The following is a 13,170-nucleotide window of genomic DNA, read 5'->3' as shown; positions in this document are numbered from 1 at the left end:
TTCCCATGTTCTTCTGCATGTGGGTGCACACGTGGATGCATGCTTGCACACATATGCAGAGGTTATGGGGATGACCTTGGGTGTTGTTCCTCAGGCACCGTCCACCTTTCAGGGTTTTCACTGGCTTTGGTTTGCTGGTCAGTGAGTTCTAGGATCTGCTTACCTAAACCTTCCTAGCAACGAGATTAAGCACATTTGGTTGTTTTCATAGGGTTCCGGGGTGTGAACTCAGGTCTTTATACTTGCAAGGCAGGCACTTTAACAACTGTGTTATCTCCCCAGCTCCTCATGTGTATTTTCTTTTAACAAACCTTATTTTCTTGCTTTTTGGCTCTCCAGAGTACTGGTGCCCTCAAAGGAACATGAGTAGTCAGTGGGTTGAGGTGACCAGAGCTCAGGGCTCCCCTCCCCACACCTCTAGTCTTGTCTGTTTGGCTGCTATTCAACCCTTTTTTTTTTTTTTTGAAAAAAGTCCTTGGATAAATGCAGTGTGAAAACCACTGAGCAATGCAAAAAGGGTTTGCTTACATGCTGTGTGCTTAGAAAGTGCCCTTCCTTCCTTCCTTATTAGCCTTACCACTTAAAATATGCCGTCTTATGAGCCATTCCAGCAGAAACCAAAGGCCAGATGAATAATTTCTTATTTATGCTCTTTTCAAATACCCATAAATGACATGCCACATTTAAGTTCGCAGAGCGGAATCATCAGATACTTTAATAACTATACAAATATTAATATTTGATACACAGGCTCTCGTAATGTGGCTAATCACGGTTGGATTGATGGGGTGCTAAGTGGGAAAATCCTGTTTAGACAGTTGGAAGAGAAGGGGAAGTGTTTAGTAACACAAGTTTGATAATCTTGTCAGCATAAAACTGATAGCTATTTGGCATCATTTAATCTTTGCCAAAAAGATTTTTGTCGAGCAAAGGAACCGTCAGGAACTTGGGTTAATCCTTCATATTTCTCTTTTGGTTCACTTCTTCCAACTCTTGGTCTAGGAATGACTCCTTGGCCTGCTGGTTAAAATAGGTTTCCTTTTCACTGTTATGTCATTAAAGTAAAACAAAATTAAACAGTGGCAAGCAGTGGGGGTGTGTGTGTGGGAGAACATCCGGCGAGAACCGCCACTGTATGCAGAAGTGGCCCTCCCTGGACCGACCTCTAGGAAACAACTGTCTTGCTGCAGGCGTCCCAGAAGTTCAAGGAAGAATGTCTGCTGGCATAGCCAGGAGTGGAGCCATCGCTCTCCTTCTGTGAGAGCCATCTCAGCAGGAGTATTGCTTACAAGACCAAAGGCAACGAGCTCCTTTCCGGTTGGAAGCAGCTTGTGCTCTCTATCTTCTTCCCAATGTCTCTGTTTTTCGCCTTTGACCTTGAGACACCCATTCCACGGGAAGGTCTCCTAGAGTAGAACATTGTTGTGGCTGTGGTCATTCCAGGGGTTTGGAATACAGTCACCTTAAGATACCTTCGTTTGGTCCTTATACATTTCTGCCGGCCCCTTCCCTGAACCCCCTAAGGTCTTTCCCTGGAGTTCCCCTTGGGAAAACATCTGAGTCCTCTCTTTACTAAATAGCACCTGTCCAGGATTCAAAAATATGGCACTACTACCATAATGAAGGACATGTGTGGTGTGGGTAGACGGGGTTTATGAGAATGTAACTCCCTGGTGCAACACGTAACACTTCTTAAAATTCATTTTTGCTTATGCCTATGTGTGTTTGCACTGGCGCTGGTGCTGGGGATCAAACCCAGCTCTTCTGCAGTAAGAACCCTTAGCCACTGAGAAATCCTGCCCCCAAATGACACACATCCTCAAATGAATTTTGGAAACATGTACAGTACTGGGAACATGAACGCATGACAGCCTCAGTACACAATGGGATTCTTCTATTAAACGGAAGGGAGACGTCAGTAAGAATTAATTGCTTTCTTTAGGATCAACCTAAATCAATCTAAATTGTTCAGATTGTTTGACTACGTTGCATGGCTTTCACAGTGAAGACACTGCAGTTTCAGCCAGCAGCCTTCTAAGATGATGGAGGTGCAGGCAGCATGTGGTGGGGCTTTGGGACAGGCACAGGACAGGCACTGCAGACTTGCTGCTAGGAGTTAGCACTGGTCCACACACCCCCTCCCTCCGCCGTCCCCACCCCCCCCTCCTGAAGCCGGGATGCCTGGTTGCTTGAAGACTTGCAAAAACAAAACAAAAACAAACAAACAAACAGACAGACAGACAGATAGATGACCAGGTCTTAGCTGGTGACAAACTCGCAGGATTGCACAAGGAAGAATGGCCAGGCTGGAGCCGTACAGGAGAACATTCTACAAACAACTCCTAGATTCCTCTGCCCTGCCCAGGTCTCATTCCACCCGGTTTCTCAAGAGTAGATCTTTTGGCCAACCTTAAGCTCAGAGGATCGGTGGGGCAGGAGTCTGAGTTCTAATTACCTTTGCCCTAATTTATTGAGGCCTTTAAAAATAAATATATAAAACTTTGAACTCAAAAGTATCTGGAAACTTTATGATTGAGATATGCTACTTGCCTTCGGGGATATCAAAGATCACTGGAGTTAAAGTGACAAAAAAAATGAAAGAAAAAGAAGGAAAGAAGAAGGGAAGAAAGAAAGAAAGAAAGAGAGAGAGAGAGAGAAAGAAAGAAAGAGAGAGAGGCTCTGTAGTTGCAGAACTAGAAAGCGTGTCCAGACTTGAAGCAACTGGTTCTCGTAGCTTATTAACTTTGGCGGGGGCAGGCCAAGCCTGGAAGTCCTGGCTCTGCCCTCGTCTTTTCCTAATGGAGGATTCCCCCTTGCTTCTGGGTCTTTAATCTGCTTCTATTCCTTTCGAATCTAGAAACAACCCTTTTCAAGAAAGACTAGGGAGAGAAAAGGAGAAGATGAAAAATGGCTCTTGAGAACTAGTAGGAGAGAAAATCGAGGGGTCAAGGGTGACGTCAGCTATTACAGGCTCGCTCTGGAATCTGGGGGTCTGAACAGCAAACCCGGCAACTTGTGTGCTGACCTGTGTGAGCAGAACAGTGTGGTCCTCACAAAGCCCTTTCTTTTATCTCTTTACGGAGGTGGACTAGCACCCCCTTATTTGGCTGTGAGCATGGGGGAGCTCCACTAGGGCGAAGTGCCTCCCTCAGCTTGAAGGTCTGGACCTGAGATTCCTGTGGTAACTGGAAAGCAGCAGTTCAGTGATCTTCGCTGTTAGATGCAGATCTTTCAGTGGTGGGGGGGGGGGGGGAAGCAGGCCCTTAGGAAGGAGCTGTGTGGCCCAGCCAGCCCAGGGATGGAGGTTTCCAGACGTTTCCAATGGCTGAGCTGCTTCCCCTTCTCCAGAGTGCTGGCCTTGCTCATGCACTCATGCAAGACACAGCTAGCACTTTAAGAGAGAGAGAGAGAGAGAGAGAGAGAGAGAGAGAGAGAGAGAGAGAGAGAGAGAGAGAGACACCACCTTTGCATGCAGACCAGCAAGGAGGAAGGAAGTGTAGTGCAGATGCCCCTGTTCCGTGCCTGTGTGCTCGTCTGCCTATGGCAGACCAAGCCCTCTGCTGCCAAATCCCTGGGGGAGCTGACATGAACTAGTTTCACTTGTCCCCTGCACCTCCTCCAGCAGGAGCAGCAGGCTAGGCGGGGAGAGGTGAGTTGCTTCAAGGCCTTCCCTGACAGAGCCCGCCCCTCGCAGGCCTGGAGGTTTCTCTGCAAAGGAAACAAACATTCAAACCTCCGAATGGCGTGGGTCTTCTCTAGGGTGTGTGCCTGTCAACAAGTCACCAGTTCTGGAAGAGCTAAGGGGAATGTGTGAGTTGCAGGGAGCCCACGGAGGGCTTTTCCTGGAGAAGGCTGTTTACCAGGAGGCGCGTGCTTGCTTCCAGGTTCTTATTAATGTCAGTCTCCGTTACTGTGTTCGCCTTCTTGGCGATCTTCTTAGCTCCATGCAATCTGGTATTTCTACACACCGGAACCATTGCTAGCTGCGGTGAGGAGGTAGAAAGTCCCAGATTTTAAAGATACGGTTTCTCACCCATAGATTGTGGCAAGTGGGTGGCAAGTTAACTATCCAGGCTTCCAGACAGAATGGAGACCTTGTAACACCTGCATGAGGTCCTGTCTGGGCAGGGATCCTCATCCTGGAGTGTAGCTCTTTGGGGACAGATGGCCTCTTTTTTTTTTGTCCAGGAAGAGAAAACCCTGTTACACAGAGGATGAATTGATTTATGCAGACAGTTTAAAGGGTGTTCGCAGCTCTGAGGAATGCAAGCGGCAGCATGATTTGAAGGTACAGTATACTTAAGGGCAAGTGTGGAATGCACCGAATGTTTTCCTTTCCTACTTTTAAGCAAGTTTCAATCCATTTCACTGACGAAACCGGTTAACCATGTGCAAATGTGTAACCCTGCCTGAGCCAGTCTGCCATACCAAGGCTCCATGGAAGTGCTGACTTCTCTCCGCACTTGGGATCTGGTGTCAGAATAAACTGGTCACTACTGCTTTGTACAGAGTAAATATCTCCCTTTATCTCTCACATTTAAAGATAATGTATTTTGGACGGAGAGGAAAACATGCCCTAATTTTCCTTTCACTGGAAATGGTTATAATAAAAATATTTGCATTGGAAATCATTTCTATTTTGTAGAAATTAGGTTTTCTCTTTTGGAAATCATGGGTTTTGGGCAAAGTAAAACTGCAAATATACGGTGGTTTGAGCACTGTCTACTTTTCCAGAGGACCACGTTCAGTTCCCAGCATCCACTTGTTGGCTCACAAGGTCACAACTACTTGTAACTCCAACTTCAGGGAATTAAGCACCACAGGAGCCCACACAGCTCTGCACACAGTACATAGAAGTTCATGCAGGTTCATGAACAGAAAAACAAAAGCAAATCTAAAAGTATCCCAAAGTTCATGCTTCGGTGAATTGCATATCTAGCAGTAATTGATTTAAAACTTTGATTTTATTATAAAATCCTTTTTTTTAGTATGAAATGTTTCAGGAATACAAAACCTCCAGAAAATTATGTAATAAACCTCTGTGCTCTACCCAAGATATAAAATATTACAGATATAACTAAAGCTCTCACCCATGTGTCCCCGTCTCTCTTTTCTTTTTCTTTTTCTGTTTTTTTTTTTTTTTTTTTTTGAGACAAGATTTCTCTGTGTAGCCCTGACTGTCCTGGAAATCACTCTGTAGACCAGGCTGACCCCAAACTTAGAGATCCAAGTGCAAGGCTTGTATCACCACTGCCTGACAAGTCACCCTTTCTAAATCCAGTCCCTTTTCTCACATTTCAGAGATAACTACTAACCTGAGCTCAGAGTTTATCATTCCGGTTCATTGAACAAAAGAGTCATGGGACCAAAGAGATGGCTCAGCAGGTAAGAGTATGTTCTACTGTTTCATAGCTCATAGGAGATGCTGTGCCCTACTCTGGCCTCAAATGGTACTATACTCACATGTGCACACATCTACACACCGGGATACATAAGTAAACATAAAATGTCTTTCTTTAAAAAAAAACACTGCTCATACATAAACACACAAAACATCTATCGTGTAGGGCTGGTTTAAATGCTTCCAACCTTTCTACAAATGCTATCATATTACAGTTGTATTTCATTAGTTGCAGATACAGCTGTCCATACACACACACACACACACACACACACACACATACACACATATATGTTTATATGTATGATATATACCCACACATAGCATATATCCATATAACTCTATCTATCTCTATATAGCTGTATTGGCTACAGGAACTCTGTTTCTTTCCATTCAGTCTCTGCTGGCAAATCTGCTGTCTAGACATCCAAGTTTCTCTTGATGAACGTTGTTTGCTCCGACTTCTTCTCCAGCATAAACAAGGTTGGCATGAACTCCCCTGTCGTGTCTTACTATGCTCATGAAAAACCTTTCACTCAGGACTGGAAAGATTTTGGAATTTCAGGCACAAAAGCCTCTACTTAATATTTTTTGATGCAAGGTATGATGGTGCACGGTGCACACCTTTAGTCCCAGCACTGGGGAGACAGAGGCAGGAGAATTTCTGAGCTGGAGGCTTGGGTTTACACAGAGAGAGTTCCAGCACTGCTAGGGCTACACAGAGAAACCCTGCCTTGAAAAAGCAAACCCAGCCAAACAACAACAGCAAAACCCAAAGAAAAAGAAAAACATTTTAGTTATACTTTTATTTTGTGTTTTGTGTGCAAGTGTCCTGTGTGTGCATGTGTGTGTGTGTGTGTATGTGTGTGAGTGTGTGTCTCAGTGGAGTTCAGATGATAACTTTTAGAAGTCAGCTTTTCCTAATACCACGTGGGATTTGGGGGTGGAGTAAGCTCAGGTCATGTGATCTGGAGGCACATGATTTCACCTGCTGAGTCGTCATCTCACCAGCCCTAGATCCTCACTTTTAAATTTAACATTATATTGTGAACATTTTACCATATCACTGAATATTCATTTTAAAACACTGTGTTGATGTTTGCAGATTCGATCACAGCCAGGCCATTTCTTTGGTTTTTTTCAACCTGTTAAACATGTACACAGTGATTTCCACCACTCTCACCAGAAATGCTCTGAAGAAGGACAATTCGGTTCTAAATAAAAGCACTTTTTGATCATCTCCATGGTAATCCTATTGGCTGAATCACTTCTTTTGTTGCCAGAACAGTTAATATCCTCAGGATGCAATAAAAACCTTTACATTACTATTTTTGTGTGCGTGTGTGTACACATATACATTCAGGTGCATGTGTGTGTCCTGGTGCACAAACATGTGTGGCAGTGCATGTGGAGCAATGTCAGCTGATATCCCTCAGATGCAGTCCTTATTTCTTTGAGACAAGATTCCTCATTGGCTTAGGATTTGCCGAGTAGGTTAGGCTGGCTGGCCCACTTACCCCTGCCTCCTCAGTACTGAGATTGCAAGCATATTCCTGCCCTGTGTATAGATTCGAGATTGACCTTGGATCTACCGAGCAAGCAGTCTGTAGAATGGGATTCGTCCTCAGCTGCAAGTCCTTCAGGGACTTGGATGGTAAAGGGAAGGAAGAAAAGGCAAACACACAGAGACACATGGATGTAGAGAGACTCTCTTATGTACCGTGTGGAAGCATCACCTGTCAATAAACACCTCATAATCCAATACCTGAGGCAGGAAATAAAAGGTCCAGAGAGAGAGGAATTCTGGGAAAGAGTGACAGCAGAGGATTTCACCCTGGGCTCTTGAGACAGATGAACTGAGGAGAGGTAACTGTGGAAGACAGAGACTAGAACAAGCGGATGGTATAAGTTATGAGCTAGTTGGAAAAGAAACCAAAGCTTGGGCCTAGGTATTTATTCATTCAAGGTTCCTCACTGACTTCAAATTTACCAAATAGGTTAGGCTGGGTAGAAGATTTCGTGGCTACACTTGGATGTGCAGAAAAGCTAGGGTTGGGTCTGGGATCTTGGATGGAGAAACTGTAGCATCCTGGAAGGTCAGCGTGCTTATTATATAGAGTTCAACAGACAGACAGGGTTAATGTGTTTAGTTGAACGAGGAGATATGGTTTCTTTGGTGTAGGGGAGGGTTTGTCATTCCTCCATGTGTCTGACGTTGCTATGCCCATGTCAGCAACATCCAGAGCCTTACACACTCAGGGCTTTCTTTCCTCCTCGCACGCCTCCCTTATTTCATGTCTAATGGTCTTCCTGCCAAGGCATGGTGTAGCCGCATCATCTTCCCATCTGGGGTGACCCGGTGTTGCAAACCCATTATTGTACACAGTTCTGCTCTTTCGGCTGTCACCGTCAACTGCTGGCTATAGGCCCCAACAAGTTACTTCCCCTTTGGCATCTGTTTACTCCTCAGCAAAATGGAGCCGACAGAGCTAAGCAGTCCATTGCAAGCCCGGAACAAAGGATTCAACTATTTCACTCGAGTTGCTTTATTTTATGACCTCTTTCCCTGGGTGTTGATCAGTATTGCTTCCATTGTAGAGATGGTTAGACAGACGGAGGGAGCGCTGAAATAAATCCCTCAGGTCACAATCAACGATAGACCAATCCATGATTCAACCGAGTGGGCTTTTCCCAGAGCCTGCTCACTTTAAGATCATTCTCTCTCTCTCTCTCTCTCTCTCTCTCTCTCTCTCTCTCTCTCTCTCTCTCTCTCTGGCTTTTATCAGCTCAATTTAAACTTGTGAACATTGTGACATTTCAGTTCTAAATACTTCGGAATTATCACACTTAACAGTAATTTAAGATCACCTAACATACAGTGTGTGTGTGTGTGTGTGTGTGTGTGTGTGTGTGTGTGTGTGTTTCTCCTAAAAACAGACAGATTGGATTTCAGTGTGTACACCACTTTACTAGGTAATGCAAGTTGTTTCCTAACAGGCTTTCCTTTCCCACCCGTCCCCGATCTGTGAGAACCCCTCTAGTTTCATAGCCTCATCCACACTGTGTATTGTTAGAAGACAGAGTTACTGATCTGGTGAGGTTTGAAATGGTTTGCATGTGCCTGATTCCTTGTGAGCTTGAACTTATGAAACTGTTCGTCTCCACCCTCATGAAAAACTCCTGCTCGTTTCTGGTCTTCATTTAGAAAATGGTCTGTTTGTCTTGAAGGCCTTTCTCTTCAAGCTGGAAAGTGGCACGGCAGATTCTCACTGCCTCCTGATTACGCAGTGACTCCGTCTCCCTAACAAATGGCCCGTGGAGAATGAAGCGGAAAGCAGGAATGTCCTCCTTGAAAGCGATTATGTGGAAATTCGGATTCCAAGGGTGGAGAGCGAAGCATGTGGTTTTGTGCTGAGCTGTGTAATACGTCAGGGCTCAGAAGACCGCGTGAGACAGGTAACAGGCAGCAGCAGGCTATATTTAGAGAAGAGAGAGATGAGTGGAATTCCGGGTCCTGTTGTCCACCTGTCCTGTCTCCAGGTGTTGACATCTAAATTATGAGCCCAGTCATAGGCTCCCTCCATGTGCTTCCTTGCCCTTCTTCTGGCCCTGTAGACACACTGGGCTGCCTTTGATCATCAGTGCCATGACTCACCCCCTTTCCACCCATCCTGAGCACCAGAAATCAATAAGAGGATCATTTAAAAATCCATCCAGGGCCTGAGAAGGGCCCCTTACAAGACGTTGAATCCTAAATAAAGGAACATCAGGGCTGGGAGGTGGATGTGTTGTTGTTCTCTTTTGACTCAAAGAGATCTATTTGTAGCTGTGTACTTTCTCTTGCTAGTGTGGAATTCTGCCTGGGCTGTTAATCTAGATTCTCCTTCAGATAGCACACAAGATGGACGGCATTGGCTTATTCATGCTGCAGTGTGAGAGAACTTGAAAAGAGGATAAAAGTATGATTAATCACCTTTTTTTTTCTCCCTCAGCATATCAATGTTAAAGATTTGAACTCAAAATTACAAGTCAGTTTATGGTGATTCACAGCAATTATTACTACTTACCTGTGTGACTATAGAAAGTAGGAGTTTGTTTGTTTGCTTTCAAGACACTGTTTTACCATGCTTAAAACATTCTGTTTAGACCAGAAAGACCTCGAACTCACGGTGATCCACTTAGCCCCACCTCCTCAGTGCTGGCATTAAAGGCATGTGCCACCAGGCCTGGTCTTAGAACTGTTCTTATAAATGGGGTAAAATGTGCTGTTGATGTTCCGGTGCCCCAGTGTCCAGTGTCTGATCTGAGTGTGTTTGGAAGATTTCAGGCAGGATTTGGAGACACAAGTCCTTGTGTTTCTATTGCTGAGGGAAGTTTTCCTTAAAATGGCAGTTTCTGGTGTCCTCATTGAGATGAGAGTTTAGTCTCCCCATCTTGACAGGATTGTAGAAGAGCGTGCATTTTACAAAAGGTAAACGGACTCTCAATAAAAACACCGAGGGGCTATGACATTTCAGAATCACCCTCTGGGGGAGGTAGCAGACACGAGGAAGGCTCTGGAGTCAGTAAAAGCTTCTTTCAGATTGCTGGTCCAAGGTGTCATATCTGATTATTTTAGTGTCCAGGTGATAATCAATAGTTTTATTGATTCTTTGAGAGTTTCACAAAGTGTATTTTAGTGATACTTAACCCCAGCTCCTCCAAGATCCACCTTCATGACCCTTAGCTCCGGACTCACTCAACTTTGTCTTCTTTTTCCCCCCTCCTCTCCCTCCTCCCCCTCCCTCTCCTCCTCCTCCTCCCCTTCTCCCTCCCCCTCTCGGTCATGAAACCCATGGAGTCCTGTTTGTGTTGCTGATCACTCTTGGGACTGGCACCAGCTCTGGAATTTTTGGTCAGCCTACCAGGGCTCAGAGACAGGTGATAATTTTTGCTATTACTTCGAGAAAAGGCCAAAGAACAGGACCACATTTCTGCTGCCATAAACGTAACAATAAAATCTAGGAGCAAAACCTTTCTCTGACTGGGTCTCCAGTCCCCAGCCCCCGGGCCAAGTTGTATTCTGTTTTCTCTCCATGCTGCAAGGGTTGGGTCCAACAGGGAGACTTATCCTCACTGTCGACTTGATTGGCTTTAGAATCACTTGGGAGATTGATGATAGCAAGATGCTAGGTGTGTCTGTGAGGCCATTTGCAGGGAGAGTTAACCGAGCAGGAGTAGGGGCATGACCTGCCCCAGATGTGGAGAGCACCATTGTGGTGGCCTAGATAGAGTGAAAGGAGGAGAGAAAGCCACAAAGTGCATTCTCCCAATTCCATGTCCACATTCCTGGCTGTGTGAGAACTGATCTGTCTTAGGGGGCTTTTCTGGTTGTTTTGGATAGACCCTCAGAAACAGTGAGCAAAGGAAACCTTCTTTCCTTAGGCTGTGTGCTCTCTGTGGTTTCGGTCACACTGTTAGAAAAGGAAACACCAACATCCATGATCTGAAAAATCACAGGGAGAAAAGATGCTCAAACTGTAACATTCGAGTTGTGCTCCTCTCTTCTTTGAGGTCTACCCTTTGTCCTGAATGAGATGGAACGGGAGATATGGCGGTTTGAATATGTACGGCCCCGTAGCATCATGTGCTCGAATACTTGGTCCATAAGGAGTGGCACTATTAGGAGTATGGCTTTGCTGGAGGAAGCCTGTCACTGTGGGAGCAGGCTTTGCGGGCTCAGAAGCTCAAACTAGCTCCAACGCCTGCTGGTCAGGATGTTGAGCTCTCAGCCCCTTCTCCAGCACCATGTCTGCCTATATGTCGACATGCTCTCTTCTGTGACGATAATGAACTAACCTCCTGAATTGTAAGCCAGACCTAATTAAATGTTTTCCTTTATAAGAGTTGCCTTGGTCCTGGTGTCTCTTCACAACAATAACCCCCTAAGACAGGAGACAATAGAAAAGCCAGTGAGTGGTTTCCATACAGTTCTCCATCTTCTGGTTCTTCTCTACCTTGTCTTCAGAGTTTGGTAAGCATTGGGGACCAAGGGGCCCCCTCCACTTGGGCTGGAAGTTCCCAAGGGGGTGGGAATGGTGCTTTCACTCATTCGGTACCATTGGTAATTTTTTTTTACCCAACTATTTTTCAGAGTAGCAACTTAAGAATCACCATCTAACTTACCATTTTTGCCTTACAAAAGAGGTCTTATAAAAATACACCAAATGTGTCTACTTGTAAATATTTTAAGAAGACATGGTTCTTCTAAAATGCATACACTCAACTCCATTGAGTGTTAGTACATCTTTCAATGAGAAAACTGTCTCTGATCTGTTGTCAGTCTTTCCTTTGGCAAATGAAATCCATTTTCTGTTCCAGAAACGTCTGTGCTTAGAAGACTGTAGTAGCTAAAGACAAACCCGTTTTCAAACCATTCTCCACCGATCTTACTGCTTCTGTATTTATGCTTTCCAAAGAAGATCGTTTATTTTGATTTTATGTATGTGAGGGTTTGCCTGTCTGTACATATGTGCACCATGTGGGAGCCTGGGACCCTCAGAGGCCAGAAGAGGGCGTCAGATCCCCGAAACTGGAGTTACGAATGTTTATAAGACTCCACGGGAGTGCAGGGAACCAAACAACCCAGGTCCTCTATCAGATCAACCAATGTTCTTAACTGTGCAGTGAGCTCCTAGCCCCACACGTGTGTGTGTGTGTGAGTGTGTGTGTGTGTGTGTGTGTGTGCATGCTTTAACTGTCTTTGTAGTTTGTTGTGGATACAGTCATCTTGTATAGCTTGAAACTACCCTTGATTGAGTGGTTCATCATTCAGCTATCTTTTCTTTTCGTTTCTTTTTTTCCTTCCCTTCCCTCCCCTTCCCTCCCCTCCCCTTCCCTTCCCTCCCCTCCCCTTCCCTTCCCTCCCCTTCCCTCCCCTCCCCTCCCCTCCCCTTCCCTTCCCTTCCTTTCCCTCCCCTTCCCTTCCCTTCTTTTCCTTCCCCTTCCCTTCCCTTCCTTTCCTTTCCCTTCTCTTCTCTTTTCTTCTTTTCATCTCACATCACAGATTAAAAACCCGCAAAGGATTCTGGGCAACCCTTTTATACTTATTTCAATCCAGTCTTTCTAAAGCAGTAACCATCATTCCTGTATATGTTTCTAAATTTTCTTCTCTTGTCTGTCCTCTACAATAATGTAGTCATGATTTGAAAAACAATCACACACACACACACACACACACACACACACACACACACACACACACACACACCATGCACACGTCACTCAACATTGTGATCTTATACTACTGATTTAAATTTACTAAGAATTCATTTACACTTTTGTATTTTCTCATAACCCAATGCTCTGACTGTCAATACAAAAAGTTGTTTGTTCATGCTATCGTGGGGATGAAACTTAGGCTCATATGTGTGGGGCAAACACTGTCGTGAACTGAAAAACCTAGTCCATACTTTTTACATTGTTTTATTTTAGTTTTTAAAATTGTATGTCTGTGTGTGCGTATGTGTATATGTATGTATATGTGTGTCTGCATTGTGTATGTTTGTGTATGCATGTATGTATGTATGTGTGTCTGTATTGTATATGTATGTGTGTATGTCTATGTATGTCTGTGTTTGTATGTATGTGCATATGTGTGTATCGTGTGTGTGTGTGTGTGTGTTGTGTGTGTGTGTGTGTGTGTGTGTGTATTGGTGCGTTGGATCCATGTGACTGGAATTACAGCTGTTGAGAGGTGTGCAGTGTGCATTCTGGATGTGGGTGCTGGG

The 13,170-nt window shown here is 44.8% G+C and overlaps 1 long non-coding RNA gene across 5 annotated transcripts; it reads left to right on the top strand.

Moving 5' to 3' along the window:
- The first annotated feature begins 3,477 nt into the window (after positions 1–3,477).
- Positions 3,478–11,488, top strand: LOC102548472 (uncharacterized). Of its 5 annotated transcripts, none has more exons than XR_010062876.1 (5): positions 3,478–3,649; positions 4,189–4,288; positions 5,302–5,385; positions 5,799–6,002; positions 6,507–6,641. It is a non-coding gene; the product is annotated as an uncharacterized LOC102548472 (long non-coding RNA). The 5 variants fall into 5 exon arrangements; XR_005495282.2 differs by lacking the exon at positions 3,478–3,649 and adding an exon at positions 3,667–3,760 and having other exon boundaries at positions 5,799–5,884; XR_010062878.1 differs by lacking the exon at positions 3,478–3,649 and adding an exon at positions 3,693–3,810 and having other exon boundaries at positions 5,799–5,884.
- Positions 11,489–13,170: the final 1,682 nt, after the last annotated feature.

This window comes from Rattus norvegicus, chromosome 1 (assembly GCF_036323735.1).
Source record: "Rattus norvegicus strain BN/NHsdMcwi chromosome 1, GRCr8, whole genome shotgun sequence".
Taxonomy (NCBI): Eukaryota; Metazoa; Chordata; class Mammalia; order Rodentia; family Muridae; genus Rattus; species Rattus norvegicus.
Note: the sequence above shows the minus strand (reverse complement) of the source record. Positions and strands in the feature narration are given on the sequence as shown.